Source organism: Brienomyrus brachyistius, chromosome 8 (assembly GCF_023856365.1).
Source record: "Brienomyrus brachyistius isolate T26 chromosome 8, BBRACH_0.4, whole genome shotgun sequence".
Lineage (NCBI taxonomy): Eukaryota > Metazoa > Chordata > Actinopteri > Osteoglossiformes > Mormyridae > Brienomyrus > Brienomyrus brachyistius.
In genome coordinates this window covers 4,489,919-4,512,996 of record NC_064540.1, presented here as the reverse complement: position 1 = coordinate 4,512,996, position 23,078 = coordinate 4,489,919, and the positions used below count along the sequence as shown (strand labels likewise).

General features: G+C 45.6%; 2 long non-coding RNA genes across 2 annotated transcripts in view; one reads left to right on the top strand and one right to left on the bottom strand.

Moving 5' to 3' along the window:
• The window catches only part of LOC125747984 (uncharacterized), a 300,948-nt gene that overhangs the window by 252,270 nt on the left and 25,600 nt on the right, over window positions 1-23,078 (bottom strand). The gene's annotated exons all lie outside the window — the stretch shown is intronic.
• Window positions 23-5,489, top strand: LOC125747981 (uncharacterized). The gene is made up of 3 exons (XR_007399417.1): window positions 23-142; window positions 3,818-3,926; window positions 4,182-5,489. It is a non-coding gene; the product is annotated as an uncharacterized LOC125747981 (long non-coding RNA).

Below are 23,078 nucleotides of genomic sequence, written 5' to 3'. Positions count from 1 at the left end.
TGTGGGGTGGGGGGGGGTTGTATGGGGTTGGGGGGGGGGTAGAACACAATCATATTTACACACAGGTACAAGACACTCCGGTGAATGCATGCAGAACATACCTACCATGCCATCATTGTGCTTCGTCTTGGAGTTGAAGCAGGTAACTATGGCCTTGAGTTCACCTTGCAACATCACCCAACACCACTAGGGGGCTCAGCTCCTGACTGTTCGCATGGGGGGGGTGAGAGGGGCTCAGATTCAGCCTCATTATATCGGCTGCTGGCTGGGATGGCGGGGGCTGCACTGATTCCCTGCAGTATCTGCTGTTCTCAATTGGGGGGGGTTACAAAGGTGATGCGGCCTCTGCGAGGTTAAGGAGCGGAATGCTGGGTGCCGTTCCACCTGTGGAAATTCTAGCGACGGGGGGCAGGCCTGACAATCGAACAGTTAACCCCCCCCGCCCCCATAGTAGCTAAATCACCCTTCGCTTCTTCCCTCCATGTGGCACCACCTAAATTCACCATACAAAGCCAATGCGCCGCATTTTCTCCAGTTTACCTGTCAGGGGTTTCTTTTTAATCACTTAGCCATGATTGGAGGAAGGTCCTCGGAGCCGTCCAATCACTGACGGCCACTTTTCTTTTTTACAAAGCACATCTCCCACCGTATTCTCCTGTCGAGTGTGATGCATTTGAACTGGAAAAAAAATTATTTAAGAGAAATTATTTTAGTTGTTTCTGCTCTTAATAAGATACCTCTCCCTCCACCCACCCCCCACCCCCCCAGAAAAAAACCGTTGTGTTTGTCGGAAATAGAAAATTGGGTTGGGGTTGTCTCACAGGCTCACAAGGATCCCTAAAGAAGCATGACCTCTGAAACATGAAAGTTGAGCTTAACTTAGTGACCTCACAGACGTGAGGGTCAGAAAACACCCATCCAACTGCTATCACCTTTTTTGTTTTTGTCTTTAATGTTTGCCATGACACTGAAGTATGGTTTTATACACCAAAAACAATTAACAAAAATCATGTGATGTTGTACTTAGATTAACAGTGTGGGATTGGCTGGGATGCCTTGTAACCAGGTAAAGGGGCTCGGTAATGGAAGATGGGGTTGGCTGCGACTGTTTTTCCACATTAAATAAGGGAACCCCCCCCCCCCCCCCCCCCCCGCCGCCGCTTTATAGAGAGTGTACCTTACCTGCGCAGCCATGTGTGAGAGCGTGCTTGTGTGTGCGTGTGCGAGTGCACGTGTGTGAAAATTAATTTGACAGTTCTTATGACAAAGGCTTTTACGTTACTTGTCGTGAGGGCTCTAGATTGTATAAGCAATACTAAGTGGACTGTTTTTTTTTTTCCTTTATAGGGGGGGAGCGGTTTATTGCTTTTTATTTTCCTCTTTGTGAGTGAGAGTGCACATATATTGTTGGTGTAACAGCATTAAATTATTTATCCTGAGCGGATAACTGTCCTGCGTGCAGCATTGTTTCTTTTCCCGCCATATTTTTACGTTCGCCTGCGCCTCTGCGGACGAGCGATTCATCGCTCGCCTTGTGCAGACTGAGCTGCCTGTCAGGACTGAGAGCTTCCCTTGTGCATCCTTCAAAAAAAAAAAAAAAACTAAATCTCTGATAACATCGTCAACCTTGAAATTGCTTGCGGTTAACACTGTTACACAAATTCGATTTCATGTCCATGTTCATACAAAACTTAGGTACTCGGCGAAATGGTTAAGGAGAGATGAAGCCATTATCACTGGTTTAATCTGGTACTAAATCCTGCGATCGCTCCGTTGGCACAAATAAAACACCATCGATGGACTTGTCTTGATGTCTGTCTTGGCGTTGAGAGCTCTATTTACAGACCTTCATGACCTCCACGTAACGTCAGCAACCAAACCTCTTGTATCTCCCCCTCTCGATTGCGGGCTTCCAGACTGGCACAGCGGGTCCTTGGACGTTGCCCTCTGAAGCAAGGGGGCTGATATTGTCCCGCCCCCCCGGGATGCCCGCTGACGGCAGCCGTGTTGCTTTGGCTGGACCAACGGTTCAAGCCGCTTGAGCCACATCGATCCACCGTGCAGGAACAGAAGTCCGGATAGAGCGCTCTCGGGTTTTTTTATGGATTGGGTACAGAAATAGCCGTGTTGGAGAAAGAGGAGAAGGGCAGCTGTGGGGAGGGGGTGGCTGGCAAATCCACCACCGTTTGGAGGCCTTGATTGTGACCTGTGTGTGTATGTTTCAAGGGAAGTGGTAGTCAGCTGATCGATAGCCGCTCTCGTCCGACGGGAGCCGTCTACTCCTCTCTGTGGCTCTCCTTTGAAGCTCTCCATCGGAGCGTCCGCTGGGGGCCAGACCGGAACTAGAGACAAACTGATCCGGTCGAGTGAAGACAAAAAGCCTGTTCTTGCGTTTCAAACTTTCCACGGCATAGTTGTTAGAACTTATAAATACCTGCGTTTCAAATTTGTGTATCGACTTTGTTTTATGTCAGTTTTATGGCCTTTTTCCACACTGATGCAATCCAGGGGAAAGGAGCAGAAGTATTATTGGAGTCTAGAAAGGTATGGCGTTGTAGCAGAAAAAACCCGTTAAGGAAACCTAGAAAAGCACCATTATAGTCATCACTAGGTTTCTAGTTGTGTTTCTGTCCACCCACTATGGAAATAACCGAAAAGGAAAAAAATATAAAACAGATCTAGTCAATTGCATCAGCTTGATGAATGAGAAATGCCAATGGCTTGTATTCTTTGCTATAGCTCAGTAGAACATTTACTCATAAATTACTCCGGGAACCAAGCCATTGTAGTTACAAATCTAGACGTTATTTTCTCCCAGTGTATCAGAATTCTAATTAACTGTCAGTACAGCTAATCAAATCTAATCTAGCTGTCAGATATTACAAAAATGAATGTGTGCCCCTGACCAAAAGTGAAATTTAAATTATTTTCTGTCACATAAAGCAAATGAAAAGGTAGAACTATTATTATAACCAACTGTGTTGTTAAATTGACCCTGGGTAATTAGGTTTGAAACCAGTTTCTTATAACCACACACACATGTATTTTATAGTAGAGTTTTATGGTGTTTTTTTCTTTATATATATATATATATATATATATATATACACTATATTTATATATACATACACACATACACATACTGATGATGTGGATAGTGTGTATTATTTATTGAACGCAACCTGACAAAAGTTGTTTTTGGTCAAAGTGTTCCCCCTAGTGGCTATCAAATCACATGATCTTTCTCGAGTACGTTGAATAAATTACACCAGGAATGACTGCAGGACTGAAATCCTGAAGCTTTTTAACTGTTTTTAAGTTTTTCGATATTACCATATTTTCAGGTGTGGTACTCATGATTATTATTAGTATTTTAAATGTTTAAATCTATTTTCTCTGTATTGTTTTTTAAAAAAGGATCATATATGTTTGAATGACCCCCCAAAGCTGACCAGGATAACATAACTATCTGACCAGGAAGATAGTATGATTAGGGGGTACAATAAAGGAATACAGTATAATGACATGTTGAATCACATACAAATGTGTGTGTGTGTGTGTGTGTGTGTGTGTGTGTGAACTGTTCACTACACGTTCTTCCAGTCACATTGGCAAATTAATTTTTCTCATTAATTCTGGCTTGTGTTGAAAATATTTTCTTTTTTTTTAAAAAAAAAAAACGATTGTGCACTTTTTATAATATATTTTTGCATCTTTTCATTTTCAAAAAGGGAAAAACAAAAACAACAAAATGCAGAAGAACAGATGCTTTACAATCAGACTGAGGAAAAGACTGATTCCTGTCCTGCCCTTTCAGGCATTAGTGGAAAGAGACCGGACTTCCTCCTCAGGTCCTTGTTCTGTTGGTGGAAAATCACTCTCTGTGATTTAAACTGGGTCCTCAGACGCGAGTGAAGAAGCGATCTGTGAGTAGGTCATGTGTATATGCAAATTTTTATATGAAATGTCAGCAGAAAGCCAGTCTCTTAGGTATTTTATATGTAATTTCGACCTACAATCCTTAGCTATAACAGTAACATTGGAGGCAAATAAGATATAATATCAAAACGAATTGTTCGGGAAATTCAGAATTTTATTTCTGGGGCGCCCTCTAGTGGTCCACAGCTGTGCTGTTAACAAATGCAGTGAATGGTGTCACTTTTCATTTATCCAAATGGCAGGTGTTTCAGAAGGTACCTGTCCTTCATGAAGCCTTCAGGGATCATGCAGACCGGCTTGCTGAACTCCTTAGCCGGTGAAGGCGGCATCATCTCCTGACAGACAGCCAGTCGAAACAAAATGACAGCTTAATGCACGGACGACACGATGTGACGGTCGCCTTCGGAAGGCTAGGTTAAAAATAAAACCCGATACCATTGGCATAAGTCCGCAAGTCCACCACGGTAACGGGGGATCTGTATGGTGATGGGGAGCTGCTTTGGAAACATACGGTTATGGGCTCTCGCCTCCTCCCTAAGTGATTTCTTCTGGAAGGCATTACTGCTAGCAGATTATAAAGGAGGGTTTTATTGCCTTTTGCTTTACTGAAACAGTAGGAGTAGGAAAGATGATTAGAGTAATTGAGGTCGTAAATCAAGCTGCTTCGACTCCGAGAATCATCTTGCCGAGGATTCTTATTTTATGTTGCGCCATTGATACGCGAGGAGAGCTGGATCCGTTCATTTGATAGAGCAGGGAAGCACATGTCAAATAGCTAATGAAGTTCTCCCCAAATGGCAGTTTTTGTCCTTTGTCGTCTTCTTTCCACAAAGGGGTAAGAACTACACCTCCGTACACAGTTCAAACAGCATATTTATTTACTCCGGCAGGTCTTTTGTATTGATCATGCATTTATTAAGGTGAAAGCTATATGTAGTGAGTGACTGGGGGGTTGCTCATGCCTCTGGAGGCTGGACCTTGGTGAGAATGCATTTCTATTAACAAGAAAATAAACTATGTTTATTAGTAAAATTCTTGGTTTGCATGGAATGGCGTCCAAACAGAACACATTTATGGGTGAAGCCTTATGGAAGGCCAAAAGATTCAAAATGTGTTAGCTTTTTTCGCATTAATATGCTCAAAATTGATTTGTTAATACACACAATTTTTATATATTAATGAGTAATAACGCGTTATCATGTACAAAATGTATGTAAGGCCAAAATGGTCAAAACATGCTCAAAATTTGTGTGTTACCTCCTGCACACCCTACCTGCCTGCCCCTACTGTTTTCTCTCTGGCACGATTCTGTCGAGCCATTCCTATTACTGTACACGTTAGTCTTACCTCTCGGTCCAGCCCTTGTGTGATTTACTCCAGCTGCCTCTTGTTTGCTCCCTCATTAGTCCTTGTAATAAAGTGCTTCCCAGCCCTTTGTTCCTGGCATTGACAACTGTCTTGTTTGTAGCCTGTCTTTGCCTTAGCCTTCTGTGTTCCTGTTTTTGATCCCACTTAATTTATATTTATATTAAAGATAAGGATGACCATAATATGAACTTCCCACGCAGAATGACTTCAGATGAAAAGAAAGAGCTCTTTGTTTTTCTTTCCCGCAAAGCAGTATTCCCTTCATCTTGTGCTGTCTATGTAAAACTTCCTCCTGTGGAGAGAAGGAAAAATAGTGGCTTTCTCTGCTTCTCTCAGGCTGACAGTAGATGGCGCTGTTCAGCTGGGTTAGAGACGAGGAGCTCCCAAAGATTCTGTCTGTCTGAGACACGTTACATGACTCCGTAGCTGGCTGATTTATGTCTTGTTCCTTAATAGGGCCCTCTGTGCAATTAATTGTATAGAAATGTAAAATGACTGTAATTAGAGAATGTTCTGGTGCCAGTCACAAAAATTTTAAAGACAGGGTTTGTGGTGGTCACACAGAAGAGCGCACAGCCTATTTCCTTGTGTAGTAAAATATATTTCCATTCAATTTGCATATAATGTGACAGGTTGTGGGGAGGACACAAGGCAAGGCTGAAGGGTTTAGCTGTAAGCAGGCTTACTGGGGAAAAGAACCCAAAATCCGAATGGAAATGCGTTCAGTGCCCCTTTAAGAACGGTGAACTGAAAACCAGCTTTAACAATTCCAGCCGTCCATCTGTCTATGTGTTCATCCATACAATTTCTCCATAACCTCATAACAATGCCATGCTGTGGCAAGCTGAACCAGTCTCAGGACCCACAGGGCACAAGACAAGTCCATCACTCAACACACTAAATCACCGACCAGCAGATACGACAGTTTGCGTAAATTGTGCGTATTTATTTGGATGGTAGCAAGAAACTGAAGCACCCAGCAGGAAAAAACGCATCCCCCCTACCCTCACAAAGCGACGTGCATTTTTCAGAAAGCAGGGTCTGACAGTCCCTGTGGCAATTGCCGTATTGCTCAAGGGCCCACCAACAAATTCCCGCTGTAGGCTATGGGATTTGAACATGCAACCTTCTGATAACAAACACAGCATCCTAACCCACTGTAACGCACACTGCCCCGGTATGGTCCGGAGAATTAACAAGCAGGTTAAGGTTAATGTTGTGTCAGCATTTGGTTGTATTTCCGCAGTGTGGGTGAGGGTTTTCCGCAGGTCACCCATGTTGCAGCTGGAGCGTCGTCAGCCTCCCGCTTCTTCCCATTTTGCCGCCCGATTCCGCCCGGAGCCCTCGGGGAGGCCAGCTGACCGTGGGCATCCCTGTTGACTCACTGATGTGGTAGAGCAGGAAGTCACCAGAAGCTCTTCATTCCCATGTGCATTCGCAGACCCTGGGTGAAGTGCTGTTAACGCGTTTAGCGACCGAATGCCAAGTATGAGAAGGACGTCTCTTTAAAAGGGTTTCCGAATAATTCCATAATAAAACCAACCTAAGTCAAAAGCCGCAGCCATTAAAGGCTTGATATCTTCTGGATCTTTGTCCCCTGGTTTATGCATGAGTGGTTGCAAGACAGAACGACGTATAATACTAATGAAGAGGCATTTTCTGAAAATCCTGTGAAGGTTCGCGGCGCAAGATCATTCCTGACATAACTGTCATATTTCGAGATTCCAAGAGTCTGTATAAGTATCTTTCCTATTACATTTTTATTATGAGGGATTATTTAGTCACAGACCACAGGAAGTGCTAATTAAATAGATGCAAACTAATTGATTAAATAGCTCTATCAATAAATTAATGCTTAATTGGTATTGTTCAATTAAACCCTTTTAGGAGAAATAAATCATCACAGAATAGTTTTCACAGGTACTTTATTCTGTGGTTTATGATGCTGAGGTTGCATTACATTCATCCTAAGAGTTGGGGTATTATCTTCTTGCTCAGGTACTTCCTTTACATTCGTGGGCCAATCTGATGAATGGTGGCGTAATACCTGATCTGTCGCACAGGTTGTTCAGACAGGCAAGGCTGTGCTGGCTGGTAATTCATGACAGTTGCATGCTCGAGGACACGGAAAGCCCCGATCCGACACAACAGCGACCTGCTCTCAGGATTCACTCCTCCTTCGGGTGATGACCTTTTAAGGCCCATGTTCTCCCAGTTTTACCTTTCAGGATACATGCTTGAGTGTGTCTGGTGAGGGTGGGCGGATGATGGACTGGCGGGTTGCGGCGAGCTGACAGTTTCTGCCAAGTCTCGGTCAAGCAGGGACAAGGAGCGGAGAGGATGGAGCGGGAACGACGGAACAAGGCAACACTGAGCAGGAAGTGCTGAGCTGGAAGGACTAAATGGGGAGTCACTGAGGAGGAAGCAAGAATAACGAAAGAAAGAACAGGAAGCAAGGAGAGGGATGGAATGAACAGACGGGGAAGGACTGAGCAGGAAGCACTGAGCGAGGTGCACGAGGCGGAAGGACTGAACAGGAAGCACTAGGTGAGATGCACAGAGGGGGAAGGACTGAACAGGAAGCACTGGGTGAGATGCACAGAGGGGGAAGGACTGAACAGGAAGCACTGGGTGAGATGCACAGAGGGGGAAGGACTGAACAGGAAGCACTGAGCGAGATGCATGAGGGGGAAGGACTGAACAGGAAGCACTGGGTGAGATGCACAGAGGAGGAAGGACTGAACAGGAAGCACTGGGTGAGATGCACAGAGGGGGAAGGACTGAACAGGAAGCACTGGGTGAGATGCACAGAGGGGGAAGGACTGAACAGGAAGCACTGAGCGAGATGCATGAGGGGGAAGGACTGAACAGGAAGCACTGGGTGAGATGCACGGAGGGGGAAGGACTGAACAGGAAGCACTGGGTGAGATGCACAGAGGGGGAAGGACTGAACAGGAAGCACTGAGCGAGATGCATGAGGGGGAAGGACTGAACAGGAAGCACTGGGTGAGATGCACAGAGGGGGAAGGACTGAACAGGAAGCACTGGGTGAGATGCACAGAGGGGGAAGGACTGAACAGGAAGCACTGAGCGAGATGCATGAGGGGGAAGGACTGAACAGGAAGCACTGGGTGAGATGCACAGAGGGGGAAGGACTGAACAGGAAGCACTGGGTGAGATGCACAGAGGGGGAAGGACTGAACAGGAAGCACTGGGTGAGATGCACAGAGGGGGAAGGACTGAACAGGAAGCACTGGGTGAGATGCACAGAGGGGGAAGGACTGAACAGGAAGCACTGGGTGAGATGCACAGAGGGGGAAGGACTGAACAGGAAGCACTGGGTGAGATGCACAGAGGGGGAAGGACTGAACAGGAAGCACTGAGCGAGGTGCACGAGGCGGAAGGACTGAACAGGAAGCACTGAGCGAGATGCATGAGGGGGAAGGACTGAACAGGAAGCACTGGGTGAGATGCACAGAGGGGGAAGGACTGAACAGGAAGCACTGAGCGAGGTGCACAGAGGGGGAAGGACTGAACAGGAAGCACTGGGTGAGATGCACAGAGGGGGAAGGACTGAACAGGAAGCACTGAGCGAGGTGCACGAGGCGGAAGGACTGAACAGGAAGCACTGGGTGAGATGCACAGAGGGGGAAGGACTGAACAGGAAGCACTGAGCGAGGTGCACGAGGCGGAAGGACTGAACAGGAAGCACTGAGCGAGATGCATGAGGGGGAAGGACTGAACAGGAAGCACTGGGTGAGATGCACAGAGGGGGAAGGACTGAACAGGAAGCACTGAGCGAGATGCATGAGGGGGAAGGACTGAACAGGAAGCACTGGGTGAGATGCACAGAGGGGGAAGGACTGAACAGGAAGCACTGGGTGAGATGCACAGAGGGGGAAGGACTGAACAGGAAGCACTGGGTGAGATGCACAGAGGGGGAAGGACTGAACAGGAAGCACTGAGCGAGATGCATGAGGGGGAAGGACTGAACAGGAAGCACTGGGTGAGATGCACGGAGGGGGAAGGACTGAACAGGAAGCACTGGGTGAGATGCACGGAGGGGGAAGGACTGAACAGGAAGCACTGGGTGAGATGCACAGAGGGGGAAGGACTGAACAGGAAGCACTAAGCGAGGTGCACGAGGCGGAAGGACTGAACAGGAAGCACTGGGTGAGATGCAAAGAGGGGGAAGGACTGAACAGGAAGCACTGAGCGAGATGCATGAGGGGGAAGGACTGAACAGGAAGCACTGGGTGAGATGCACGGAGGGGGAAGGACTGAACAGGAAGCACTGGGTGAGCTGCACAGAGGGGGAAGGACTGAACAGGAAGCACTGAGCGAGATGCATGAGGGGGAAGGACTGAACAGGAAGCACTGGATGAGATGCACGGAGGGGGAAGGACTGAACAGGAAGCACTGGGTGAGATGCACGGAGGGGGAAGGACTGAACAGGAAGCACTGGGTGAGCTGCACAGAGGGGGAAGGACTGAACAGGAAGCACTTGGTGAGATGCACAGAGGGGGAAGGACTGAACAGGAAGCACTGGGTGAGATGCACAGAGGGGGAAGGACTGAACAGGAAGCACTAGGTGAGATGCACAGAGGGGGAAGGACTGAACAGGAAGCACTGGGTGAGATGCACAGAGGGGGAAGGACTGAACAGGAAGCACTGAGCGAGATGCATGAGGGGGAAGGACTGAACAGGAAGCACTGGGTGAGATGCACAGAGGGGGAAGGACTGAACAGGAAGCACTGGGTGAGATGCACAGAGGGGGAAGGACTGAACAGGAAGCACTGGGTGAGATGCACAGAGGGGGAAGGACTGAACAGGAAGCACTGGGTGAGATGCACAGAGGGGGAAGGACTGAACAGGAAGCACTGGGTGAGATGCACAGAGGGGGAAGGACTGAACAGGAAGCACTGGGTGAGATGCACAGAGGGGGAAGGACTGAACAGGAAGCACTGGGTGAGATGCACAGAGGGGGAAGGACTGAACAGGAAGCACTGAGCGAGATGCATGAGGGGGAAGGACTGAACAGGAAGCACTGGGTGAGATGCACAGAGGAGGAAGGACTGAACAGGAAGCACTGGGTGAGATGCACAGAGGGGGAAGGACTGAACAGGAAGCACTGGGTGAGATGCACAGAGGGGGAAGGACTGAACAGGAAGCACTGAGCGAGATGCATGAGGGGGAAGGACTGAACAGGAAGCACTGGGTGAGATGCACGGAGGGGGAAGGACTGAACAGGAAGCACTGGGTGAGATGCACAGAGGGGGAAGGACTGAACAGGAAGCACTGAGCGAGATGCATGAGGGGGAAGGACTGAACAGGAAGCACTGGGTGAGATGCACAGAGGGGGAAGGACTGAACAGGAAGCACTGGGTGAGATGCACAGAGGGGGAAGGACTGAACAGGAAGCACTGAGCGAGATGCATGAGGGGGAAGGACTGAACAGGAAGCACTGGGTGAGATGCACAGAGGGGGAAGGACTGAACAGGAAGCACTGGGTGAGATGCACAGAGGGGGAAGGACTGAACAGGAAGCACTGGGTGAGATGCACAGAGGGGGAAGGACTGAACAGGAAGCACTGGGTGAGATGCACAGAGGGGGAAGGACTGAACAGGAAGCACTGGGTGAGATGCACAGAGGGGGAAGGACTGAACAGGAAGCACTGGGTGAGATGCACAGAGGGGGAAGGACTGAACAGGAAGCACTGAGCGAGGTGCACGAGGCGGAAGGACTGAACAGGAAGCACTGAGCGAGATGCATGAGGGGGAAGGACTGAACAGGAAGCACTGGGTGAGATGCACAGAGGGGGAAGGACTGAACAGGAAGCACTGAGCGAGGTGCACAGAGGGGGAAGGACTGAACAGGAAGCACTGGGTGAGATGCACAGAGGGGGAAGGACTGAACAGGAAGCACTGAGCGAGGTGCACGAGGCGGAAGGACTGAACAGGAAGCACTGGGTGAGATGCACAGAGGGGGAAGGACTGAACAGGAAGCACTGAGCGAGGTGCACGAGGCGGAAGGACTGAACAGGAAGCACTGAGCGAGATGCATGAGGGGGAAGGACTGAACAGGAAGCACTGGGTGAGATGCACAGAGGGGGAAGGACTGAACAGGAAGCACTGAGCGAGATGCATGAGGGGGAAGGACTGAACAGGAAGCACTGGGTGAGATGCACAGAGGGCGAAGGACTGAACAGGAAGCACTGGGTGAGATGCACAGAGGGGGAAGGACTGAACAGGAAGCACTGGGTGAGATGCACAGAGGGGGAAGGACTGAACAGGAAGCACTGAGCGAGATACATGAGGGGGAAGGACTGAACAGGAAGCACTGGGTGAGATGCACGGAGGGGGAAGGACTGAACAGGAAGCACTGGGTGAGATGCACGGAGGGGGAAGGACTGAACAGGAAGCACTGGGTGAGATGCACAGAGGGGGAAGGACTGAACAGGAAGCACTAAGCGAGGTGCACGAGGCGGAAGGACTGAACAGGAAGCACTGGGTGAGATGCAAAGAGGGGGAAGGACTGAACAGGAAGCACTGAGCGAGATGCATGAGGGGGAAGGACTGAACAGGAAGCACTGGGTGAGATGCACGGAGGGGGAAGGACTGAACAGGAAGCACTGGGTGAGCTGCACAGAGGGGGAAGGACTGAACAGGAAGCACTGAGCGAGATGCATGAGGGGGAAGGACTGAACAGGAAGCACTGGATGAGATGCACGGAGGGGGAAGGACTGAACAGGAAGCACTGGGTGAGATGCACGGAGGGGGAAGGACTGAACAGGAAGCACTGGGTGAGCTGCACAGAGGGGGAAGGACTGAACAGGAAGCACTTGGTGAGATGCACAGAGGGGGAAGGACTGAACAGGAAGCACTGGGTGAGATGCACAGAGGGGGAAGGACTGAACAGGAAGCACTAGGTGAGATGCACAGAGGGGGAAGGACTGAACAGGAAGCACTGGGTGAGATGCACAGAGGGGGAAGGACTGAACAGGAAGCACTGAGCGAGATGCATGAGGGGGAAGGACTGAACAGGAAGCACTGGGTGAGATGCACAGAGGGGGAAGGACTGAACAGGAAGCACTGGGTGAGATGCACAGAGGGGGAAGGACTGAACAGGAAGCACTGGGTGAGATGCACAGAGGGGGAAGGACTGAACAGGAAGCACTGGGTGAGATGCACAGAGGGGGAAGGACTGAACAGGAAGCACTGGGTGAGATGCACAGAGGGGGAAGGACTGAACAGGAAGCACTGGGTGAGATGCACAGAGGGGGAAGGACTGAACAGGAAGCACTGGGTGAGATGCACAGAGGGGGAAGGACTGAACAGGAAGCACTGGGTGAGATGCACAGAGGGGGAAGGACTGAACAGGAAGCACTGGGTGAGATGCACAGAGGGAGAAGGACTGAACAGGAAGCACTGGGTGAGATGCACAGAGGGGGAAGGACTGAACAGGAAGCACTGGGTGAGATACACAGAGGGGGAAGGACTGAACAGGAAGCACTGGGTGAGATGCACGGAGGGGGAAGGACTGAACAGGAAGCACTGGGTGAGATGCACGGAAGAGGAAGTGAGATGAACTGGACAGAGTAAGAGGGAAGTGGGAAGAAGCAAAGAGCAGGAAATATGGTGGGTGGGCAATGACTGGAAAGCATTTAACAAGATGGATGAGCGGGACACACTAAGCTGGGCACCATTAGCTGAATTTCCTCCAAAACAAATTAAAATTGCTTTTTTAACCCAGTTGAATTTGCAAATGGGGCCATTCTAGGCAGATCGCCCTAAAATGAACAAAAACACTTTGGCTGCTCTTTGTAAGTCCCTGATCTTGTTAATTCCTTGAATTATCCACTTTACCAAACCCAATACCACTGAGTACTGTAGGATTAATCCTAAGCACAATGCTTTGTGAATGAAATAACCCTAACTTTCAAAAGCTAAATATGGTGAAATCATGAGTTAAGTTTATGATAAATAATGACAAACTTGCCACTGTGGAATGACATGTAATAGGACAGCATTAGAGTCCAGCTTTAGCAAAATCAGTATAAATATATGTATATATATAATAATGAGAGATCAGGGTAAGTTGTTTTTCTCAAGCACATCATATTTCTGCAAGATAAATTGAATATAAATTGTCAAGCATAACAAAAGCGCCTTAATTGTGAAGTCGCATTTTCATTGCAATTTGGCGTAATTACCATAACATTCAAATGTTTAAGTCTCGCAAGCTGTCCCAGGCTGCTGGCTGTAAAATCAATTATCATAAATATAAATTGAAGCTAATGCTTGCAAAAAAGACACTTTTAGTAAGTCGTGATGCTTCAGTTAAGATGATTCAAGTTTCTTCTAATGGACAATCAATATCACGTTTGACAAAGTGCTGTGTGCTCTTTCCGGAGTCCTCGTCGCAGGAGCCGAGTGGAGTCCTAGTTATGTCAAGAGAGCTCTTGATATTCTCTGTATCACTAAAGGTATTTCATGTCAGATGCTTCACCCCTCGTTGCATTCCATGGCGAAAGGTAGTGGAGGTAGGTGGATCATAAAAAGCAGGAAGAACATACCGGAGTCACGCGTCTCCCTCCAAAAAGAGAACAACCTCCATAGTCAGGGAAGCTTAAATTCACAGGTTCACCCAGCCTCAAGCCTAGGGGCTACAGTGCCACTAGTAAGGGACTTCAACGAATCTTGCTCAATGTAATTTTTAATCCCCTTGCCCCCCCTGGTGATTTTTATTTTTTTTTTTACCAATTCCTCCCCCACTTCCTGTTGAGAGCCTCAGCTGTGGTATTTTGGTATTTTAACTACACCACCGTACAGTAGGAGGGCCGCTGAAAGCGGAATGACCCTGTTAATGTGTCTCTGTCCACGGCGTTCGGGCCGGAATGGAGTGAAACGAGGCGGGAAGGTGGAATCGCTGCGAAGTAGGAAGTCTGGGATCTCGCTGTTCCAGGCTTATCTGAAGGATTCTGGGTTCTGCCTTAAGAGGGGGAAACATGGTGGTGAATCAGATTAAGTTAACAGCTCCACTGTGCTGGAGTCTGCCGGTACAAACATACAAAAAAATGTCTTAATTTAAATGCTAAAATACCAGATTTACATTCTTCTTTGAAATCTCCTCAAATAGCTACACTGTTGCTTCTTGCTGTATACGGTTATTCACAGTCACTCCCTCTGCTTCATTATTATAAATTTGTGTTTTGGCATGCCTCATTAAAATGTGTGCGTAATCAATTCCGTGGTATCGTATAAATGACAACAGAGTGCCGAATAGTCTCACATCCATATTCATTTCACTGCCCGGGCGTGTGAACCAGCGGCCAGTTCGAAAGCTTTGAAAATAACTTCACTGATTATAATCACTGATGTTTTAGCTAATAACAAACCCTGATTTGGTGTCCTCTGAGTGACACAACGTGGCCGATTCTGCACACGTTTAAGTGGCTCACTTAGCTCAGTCCTTGTGCGTGTGGTAGATTTCAGTAAAGTAATTGCATATTTAGATCTCTGTGATAATTATAAAATGATTAGTACAATTATCCTCAATTAGTGCAAGTATCCTCCAAAGTAAGAATTACCGTAGCATACATTCTTAAAACTGGGACTAAACAGATTATTAGGCACTGGAATCATTTTGCCTTAATTTAACAGAGGATATAGAACACAGGCAAATAAGATCATTAAAATCCTTTTCATATCATTGCACCAATAATGATAAATTATGAAATCTTGATACTATTGTAGGGTGATTGTGTGAAGTTCAACTATGTGTATCTTGACGGTCCCTGAGCAAGACGCATCTCCATCACTGGGTAATGTATAAACAGCTTCTGATAAAGTATTCATATGTGTTCTGAAATGCGACTATATACAGAAAACTGTGTTTACTGTATGTTGGTGTGAAACTATTTTACATCTGCCAAAATATATCAGCGTAGCTTTTTCTTGAATCGCTACAGTATTTTCTGTTACCATCCAGTTTGCCCATGTTTTTATTGAACTCGACCACTAGCGCAACTTGTTTGACCAATCAATACTTCAAGAAGTTAACTAATCATGGTAATTAAGTGAGCTGGTGGTGAGATTTAACACACGGCTGAGGAGTGTCGGAGAAGCAGTTTCGGAACCAAAGTTCTGTCTTCCTAAATATGCAACAAGTTAAATTAATTGAGAACTGATGAAAATGTTATTTTTTTATTGTATCACAGTTCATTTGTACGTTATATATGTTAGATCGTGTTTTATCTGAGTGAATTTATCTTATGGCTCAGACAAATAACTGTAAACAATTCTCTTTGGTGTTCTAAGACTTTCTCCACAATACTACACATATCATAAAGCACATAATCACAGAATGGTTTGCTAAATAATTTGAAACGGTCTCAAATTCCATGGTTCAGTCCCTGAGAGCTTTCTTTTCGAGCTAGATGTTTGGTTGTTCCAGTGGAGGAATGCATTAGGAGAATGTGAGAAGCTGCAGGACACCTTGGAGGAGCATCAGATGAAGATCATAACCAGGAACCCAGGACTGGTAAGGTTACCTGCATCCAGTCTAGTGGAAGGTTTGAAACCCCAGACACTAAGGTAGATGTGTGAGTGTTTGTGGGGTGACGGCAGGAGATCGGGAGGATAGTATGACTGGAAGTATACTGTGCCTCGCTCTCTCGAGTGGAACTTGAAGCTAGTGATACTTTAGCTCTTTGACAGAACATCTAGTGAACTGAAAATAATAATGATGATAGCAGCTGAAGACATCTCAGGCAAGTTGTCAGATTTCTCACAAATCTTTGCATAGTACCAGCCAAAGTTTGGTCTTGACAAATTTCCCCCGTCAGAAGAAACCATTAAGGTGTCTGGAGCACCTCTCCACCAGAAGATACTGATAATAGGAAAAGTAGCCCGCAGATGCCTCTAAAAATGCACAGGGCACACAGTTTTACAGAGTGTATATTTAAAATTTAATATGCAGCTTTATTTATTTATGCTGGGGGCAGTTGTCATCTGACATTACCCACCATCAGTTCGTCGTTCTCATTCTTAATGCTCAGTTCCAAGAGATCGATACAATGAAATAGAACACAACACAGTGCATTACAAAGCACCTGACAGAATCTGAAGCAATTGCTTTAATTTAAAGAAACAGTAACTTAATTTAATGGAAACATCTGTTTTTTTTTATTCTATTATATGAAAACAAATGCAGATCTTGAAGAGTGACATGGCTAGATTTATGTGCACCAACATCTTTTAATTACTTAATATGCTTATTCATCATTTCTACGAATGGATAGTGCAAAATAAAAAAGGCATATCTGAATTTTAGCATTTTCTCTGTATGCTTCATCAGGGCGTTTTTAAATAGAAAAATCAGACATTGAAATGACAGAATTTATAATTAACAATTAATTAACTGAATCAATCGAAATATACAGTACAATTGGGCTGGAATGAAAATGTCAGGCTGATAGGAGGAGCAATTTGACAGCCCTATCAAAGTCTATTCTTTTATTTACATAAACCGGTACGGCTCTGTCAGGGTCTGTACAGTCCGGCCCTCACCTCTATGGTCCTTTCACATTTGGCCAGCAGGCATTGCTGGCTATTCTGCCTCCCCCTGCCCCTGCCTTAGTTCCTAGCCTTCCCTAGTACGTTTTCCCTGTTGCCCAGATTTCCATGCAGCATTGTGGGCTGAGTGTGCGGCTGGGGGTCATGGGTTCGAGGCTGGAAAATCACAGCCTCACCTGCTCCGGGTTTTCTTGGACTTTTGTCCTCAGTGTTTGTACTTTTGGGGGTTTTTTGTGTTTATTTTCTGTCATAGTTCTCCCATCCATGGTCCACCTTCCTTGTGTTAGATGCATTTCCTGCTCGACCAGGTGGTACGATGTAAAAGGCCAGAGTTACATTTAACCCTGTGTTAGGTTACGCCCCGCCCTCCCTTAGCAGTAAAACAATTCCTCTGGTGTTTGAAGTCCAGGTAGCAGGCATGTTCGCATTCCAAAGCTGGGTGATAATCTGATTTTTGCCCTAAATCGGGTTTATTGATATAATTATCTCCACAGCCAGTCCCCTTACCTGGTGAGCTAGTCACAACCAGTCCTAAGACATGTGAAGACATAGATCTTGAGGCCTCACACTGCAGACCTCTACCTGAACATGGGAACAACACGCAAACTCCACACACATGGTCACGCACAGAGCCAGAGAAGGAGTCCCACCCACAACCCTGGAGGTAAACGTCTTCCAATATGGGATGACATCTCATCATTTGAGTTCCGGGCATTATCAGAGACATTATTAGATTTCTCTTAGAGACATATTAAATGCTTTGGGCAGTATAACAGAAGATATATAATCATTTACATCCATAAAGTGATATACTCTCTGTTATACTTCAAAATTAAACCTTAGTGAGCTTTAATGTAATTTCCAAGATCAAGGAAACAGAATATGGGAACCAATATTAAAAATGACTAGTAATAATAATATATATTTTTCTTTATGGTGGGGTGGGGATTAAACTGAAGGATTGAGATCGCCATATTTTGGGAAAATCACAAAATCCGCTTGCAATGATAGTGCTCAATTCACAGGGTACGGCTTGTAGAAATGTGCAGCAATTACATAGTGAAGCAATGGAAAAGCAAGACACAAAAAAGACACTTTTCAAAGAAAAAAAAATGATCATAACGTTTTGGTTGTATTTCATCTTGCAATTAATAAATGCTGAGCTCTCAATTCCGGACAAGTCATTTCTGAATAAGTTAATTGTCAAGTTAATTGTTGTGCGCTTCCCGTCATGTAATTTTTAGGGTAATTAAATTCAAATAATATGCTTCTGAATTACAGCATGTGCACTTGAATCACTCAGGTTCTTTTTAACCTGAGACCGACACGAAAGGCAGCTGGGATTTGCTCTTTCCCGTCATTGTTTGCTTAAAACTTACCTTTATGTCCCAGTATGTCCTCTGCTATTTCATCTCTCTAGTTGAAGGACATTAATCAGAAAATAATCAAGGCTTTGCACACAAGGGAATTCATCGTAGATTAATCACATAAATGTACAATCTGAAATGGTCATTTAATCGACTCCCAGCATATGGACCTATAAAATCAGATAAGTACAGTTCCATAAGTCCTCCACCGACATAAAATACCTCCGATAACGGCTCATTTTTCACCGGGATCCCTTATTCGGAGGCTTCCTTGTACTGTATTTAGTTTGGGGGAAGTGAATACATAAATCATCCCAATAAATCATGCCAAGATCTAATTTTTACACTGCAGAAATATAAAGGCAGACATAGTAAATGACATGCCATGCTGGTAGCATCAATACAACACAAAGTGTATCGGAGGTATTATCATCACTGAGATGAGATGTTCGTATTAGATATTCCCAGAAACACGCCTCCCTGTCCAGCAGCAGGGATACCTGGGTGCACGTTTCACTCACCGCAAACTCAGAACCTTTCAGTGCTTTTATAAGTCAAAGTAGCTGTAAGCCAGACCTCTGATCTCACTTCACTGACTGAGTTTGCTAACTGCTGACTCCATTTAGCTTTTGTTCAAGTCATTGGCCTGGTTGCGTATACTTTGACCAACCTACACCGTGAAAGACTGAATGATGTATTCAGTATGTGCAAGAGCGATACAATAATATGTGTCACTGCTTGAAACAGATTGTTTATTACTGTAACTCAGATGAAGATCTGATCACATTTTAGGAACAATTAATGCAGAATATCAGGTAATTCCACCAGGCTCACATATATTTACTTGCAGTTGCACACGGGCAAGACTGGATCTGCTCATCTGCCATACTGGGAGTTTTCTTGGTGTGTGGGTATGTCAAAAAAAAATATCGCTCAGCAACAGTGATCAACACCTTGATCATCCCCTCTGACCCCCCCACCCCCAAACCATTTTACTGTGGGGGACCCCAGAGATCAAGGCCGGCTTTTAATTGCAGTCAAGCTCTGTACCTGGGAATGTGTATGTCTATAGCAAGAAGTACAATGCAGAAGCTTAAATCAAGAGTGATTCATTCATTTTGCCACACAAATGTTACATTTTTAAGAAAAATAACATTTCTGTTCAAATAAACTCAAAATCATTGTCTTTTCTGAAAAAAAAAAAACACAAACACAAATACACAGGGATGCAGGATGATTTAGATGTAACATTTAAGTAGGCAATTTGGCCAATTTCAGAAAAAGCCGTAGATGGACATGTTTTTGCCTGGTTCATCCACCAGGAGGCGCAGTATCACACTGTCTTGATGCGATAATTGATTAGCTGCGCTACAGGCAGTAAAAATATTTACCCTACTTCCCTAGTAGTACCTCATGCACAAATACATTGAGATCGACCTTAAATAAATGCACATCGATAGCAGAATCGGCTCCAAGTCACGTAATAACATTAATATTCTGCCCCATTTTTTCCACAATGGTCACGCTCTCCCTCATGTAGAAGCAACTGCTAAATACTGGGTTGGACCGCTAAAGTAATAACGCTCAACACAGCTGAGCCTGGCCATATTTTTGAACAGTATAATTGGCATTTTATAAACTGTCCGTCCACTTTCTGTAGCCTCTTGGCCAATTAGGGTTATTGGAAACTGGCTGGTATATTACACAAGCTCAGTTATTGAATTAACGCAAATTTCTTGTTGAAGGAGGTAGGGCAGGAAAGTCCGCTGCTTTAAGAGTCTTTTTCTTCTAAAGGACTTTAGCAATTTAGTGCTAAGACAGTTTAAGAAGGGGTTTCCCAAAAGGGCTCTGATCTCCCCCCTCCCCCAATTACAGGTTAGGGGTTGATACCCAGGGATTCATGAACTTCCGTGTGAACAGGTGCTTAGGCATTTTGTCAGGGTTTAAGGTTTTGCATTGATGTAACTGAGCCAATTTTGAGTTCCGGGTTGTCATCTCTCTCTGTAATCTTAATACAGTATAATATCCCGACTGCACCAGGCTGTGAAAATTGTCCTGTGACTCCAGATGGCGCACTGGGCACAGGGGTAACCAACAACCAGCTTGTTCATTAAAAGTGCTTTCAGTAGCCGTTCATCCGGTCATTGTTTCAGTTCAAAGTTCACCCGAGCAGCATACTTTCAGATTATGGAAATTCAGGCAGCCGGTGTGAAAATCCAGATTAAAAACTCGACACAAGCCGGGGAAACACTGGCAACCCTGCAGTGAAGCAGCAGTTACTCACTGAGCTGACATGCTGCCCCAATCAAATGTATGTCTTGTTTTAATAATTTACAAACAATTTCCATACCCTAAATACTCTTACCGCACTTTTGTAAAACATAATCACCATAATCCATGGAAGAATGTTATAGCCATGTATAATAAAACTGCCTATTTTTTGTATAATCAACTGACTGCAGAAGATGAATAAGTGAATACAGTACACTCGAAACAGATGCTTTTATTAATATACTATCGGGTTCACTTTTTTCACTAGTTACAGTAGCTGCCTCTAATGAATGAGAAATAACTGTAAAAAAAGGCTTTTGCCCATTTTTCTTAAAAATACATATATCGTACGCTTCAGGGTGAGTATAAAATTGCTGTAACTGTAACCCACATACCTCTGTCTCAGACGCTTGAAGAAATAGTTCTTTAATATGTATTTATTAACCCGAAAATTGGCTGAAATGCTGGTGACAGATTTGAAGAACGGGGACACTGTGACTCGATAGATTGGTCATCTTATTACGGGGTATATGTTCCAATTATGGCAAACGTTGGCTAATGGGTTGATATTCCCGAATGTATCTGGGCCTCTGTGCAGTGATCCAGTAACGGAGGCAGTGGGGCGGAACCCATGACTCAATTTTCTGTTCACTTCTTCTCACCTCCTGGCTCCAAGGGGGATCCAGGTACCTGTTTCCTGCTCAAGATCATACTCCAATTAAAGGAGATGGCCAGGCTTTACCGCTGGAGGGAGACGCTCCCCGACTGTCCTGCTGGGTGATTCATGAGTGCCGGAAACTGGACTCCGGGATTCCCAGAATGCGTACACTAAGGCCCCAAATTGTGGAAACACTTCCAATTTTTTTTTGAGATTGCAGAACTTTCGTCAGCTGTTGCTCCAGTTACTTAATCATCCAAAGTATGATATTTGTAAACATTCTTTGATTGTTTATAAGCATTACTGCCAAATTTTTAATTTTTAAAAAAGTAATGCCAAAAACAGCTAGGTGATTCCACAATATGGATCACAAGTACAGAACTCTTTGAGGTCACGCAAGGACAATTTCCGAGGTATTCAGGACAAGAGCAAGGAAACGTACATGATTTAATGGGTCGATATATTGACAAGAAGTTGATACCAAGCAGGATTACCATGCTAGGTAGAAATAGGAGGTGCCCTCCTGTAGGTGGCGCTACTGTGCACCCAGCTGATCCATCCTTCCAGATGGCATCTAGCGTATTTGCTGAGGAATGCAAAATACGTAGTACTGTCTTAACTGCCCCTCAGCCCGTAAGACCAATGCTAACGGCTAGCCGCGCGTGCAACTTCCCCCCCGCCAGTTCCTTAGAGAGGTAGCATGGCTGGGCTATGGGTGAGGCACGCCGCTGTTGTCCGCGGTGCTGACTCACACCTCACTGGTGCTTAATGGACAGCTGTCTGCCCTCACTCACCCTGACGCAATTTTCTCACCGGAGTGAAACCCATACAATATAGTGAGCGGTTGGGGCTATAACTGTCATGATAGCAAAGCGCTCTCTGGAAAAGACAATCAACGCAGTGGACATGTTCTATACTGCCCATATCAAATATCTGTGCGGTGTCATGGTAACCAAAATGTCTCCTTTCAAAAGGTAGTACAGACCTCATGCTTGGTTATTAAATAGGATAGGCTGCATGGTGCATGATGTATAATGGATGAGGGGATGGATGGTTGGATGGATTGTGTTTCCACGGATAGTAAAAGTGAAGCATTACGGGTGGCTCAGTGACCATTGCTGTCACCGTGCACCTGCAGGTGTTAGGGTTCAGATCCCTCCCCTGCTGTGTGTGTCTGGTGCTTGTGTGTGTTGTCCCTCTTGGTACATCTGTTTGCCTCCTCCAAATGCAGGCAGTCAGTTAGATTAATAGGTGTTGCTAATTACCCACTGTGTCTCCCTGCCTTGTGCCCAGTGCTGCCTGGGATAGACTCCCTGTGACCCTCTACTGGATAACCATCTGGAAGAGGACAGTGAACACCCTTCCTGACTGGGCTGCCTCTGCTTTGGTCCTTATGGCTGACATTTGACACCCCTCATATTTTACGCCACATGACCTGGACTGACAGTGCGTTGTCACTTCCCGTATATCATGGTGGAACAAACTCACATTTTTTAAACGTGATTTAAAACAAGAGCAGCTGAAACCATAAAGCTGGGTGAGAGCTCAAAAGTCTCCGGTCTCAAGTTTAAAACTCAACATGAATCTTCCGGAAGTTTGCGCTTCAAACTAATTGCTTAGCTGACACTTTTATTCAGAGCATATTACGACTGGGCGTGTTACCGGGGCTATTCAAGCTATGTTCACGGTTCAAGTCTGAACTTTTATTGGAGCAGAGTGAAATTCTTATGCCACAGTTGCAGGATTGGGGACAGGTGTATGGGGACAACAGGACAGGCAGCAGCGCAATACAGGACACTGCAGTAAGAGAGCAGACAAAACACAAATATGCAATAAATAGTCAGTGCATTGCATTGCAAATAGTACAGAAGTAGTATAGTACTGATAACATACAGAACC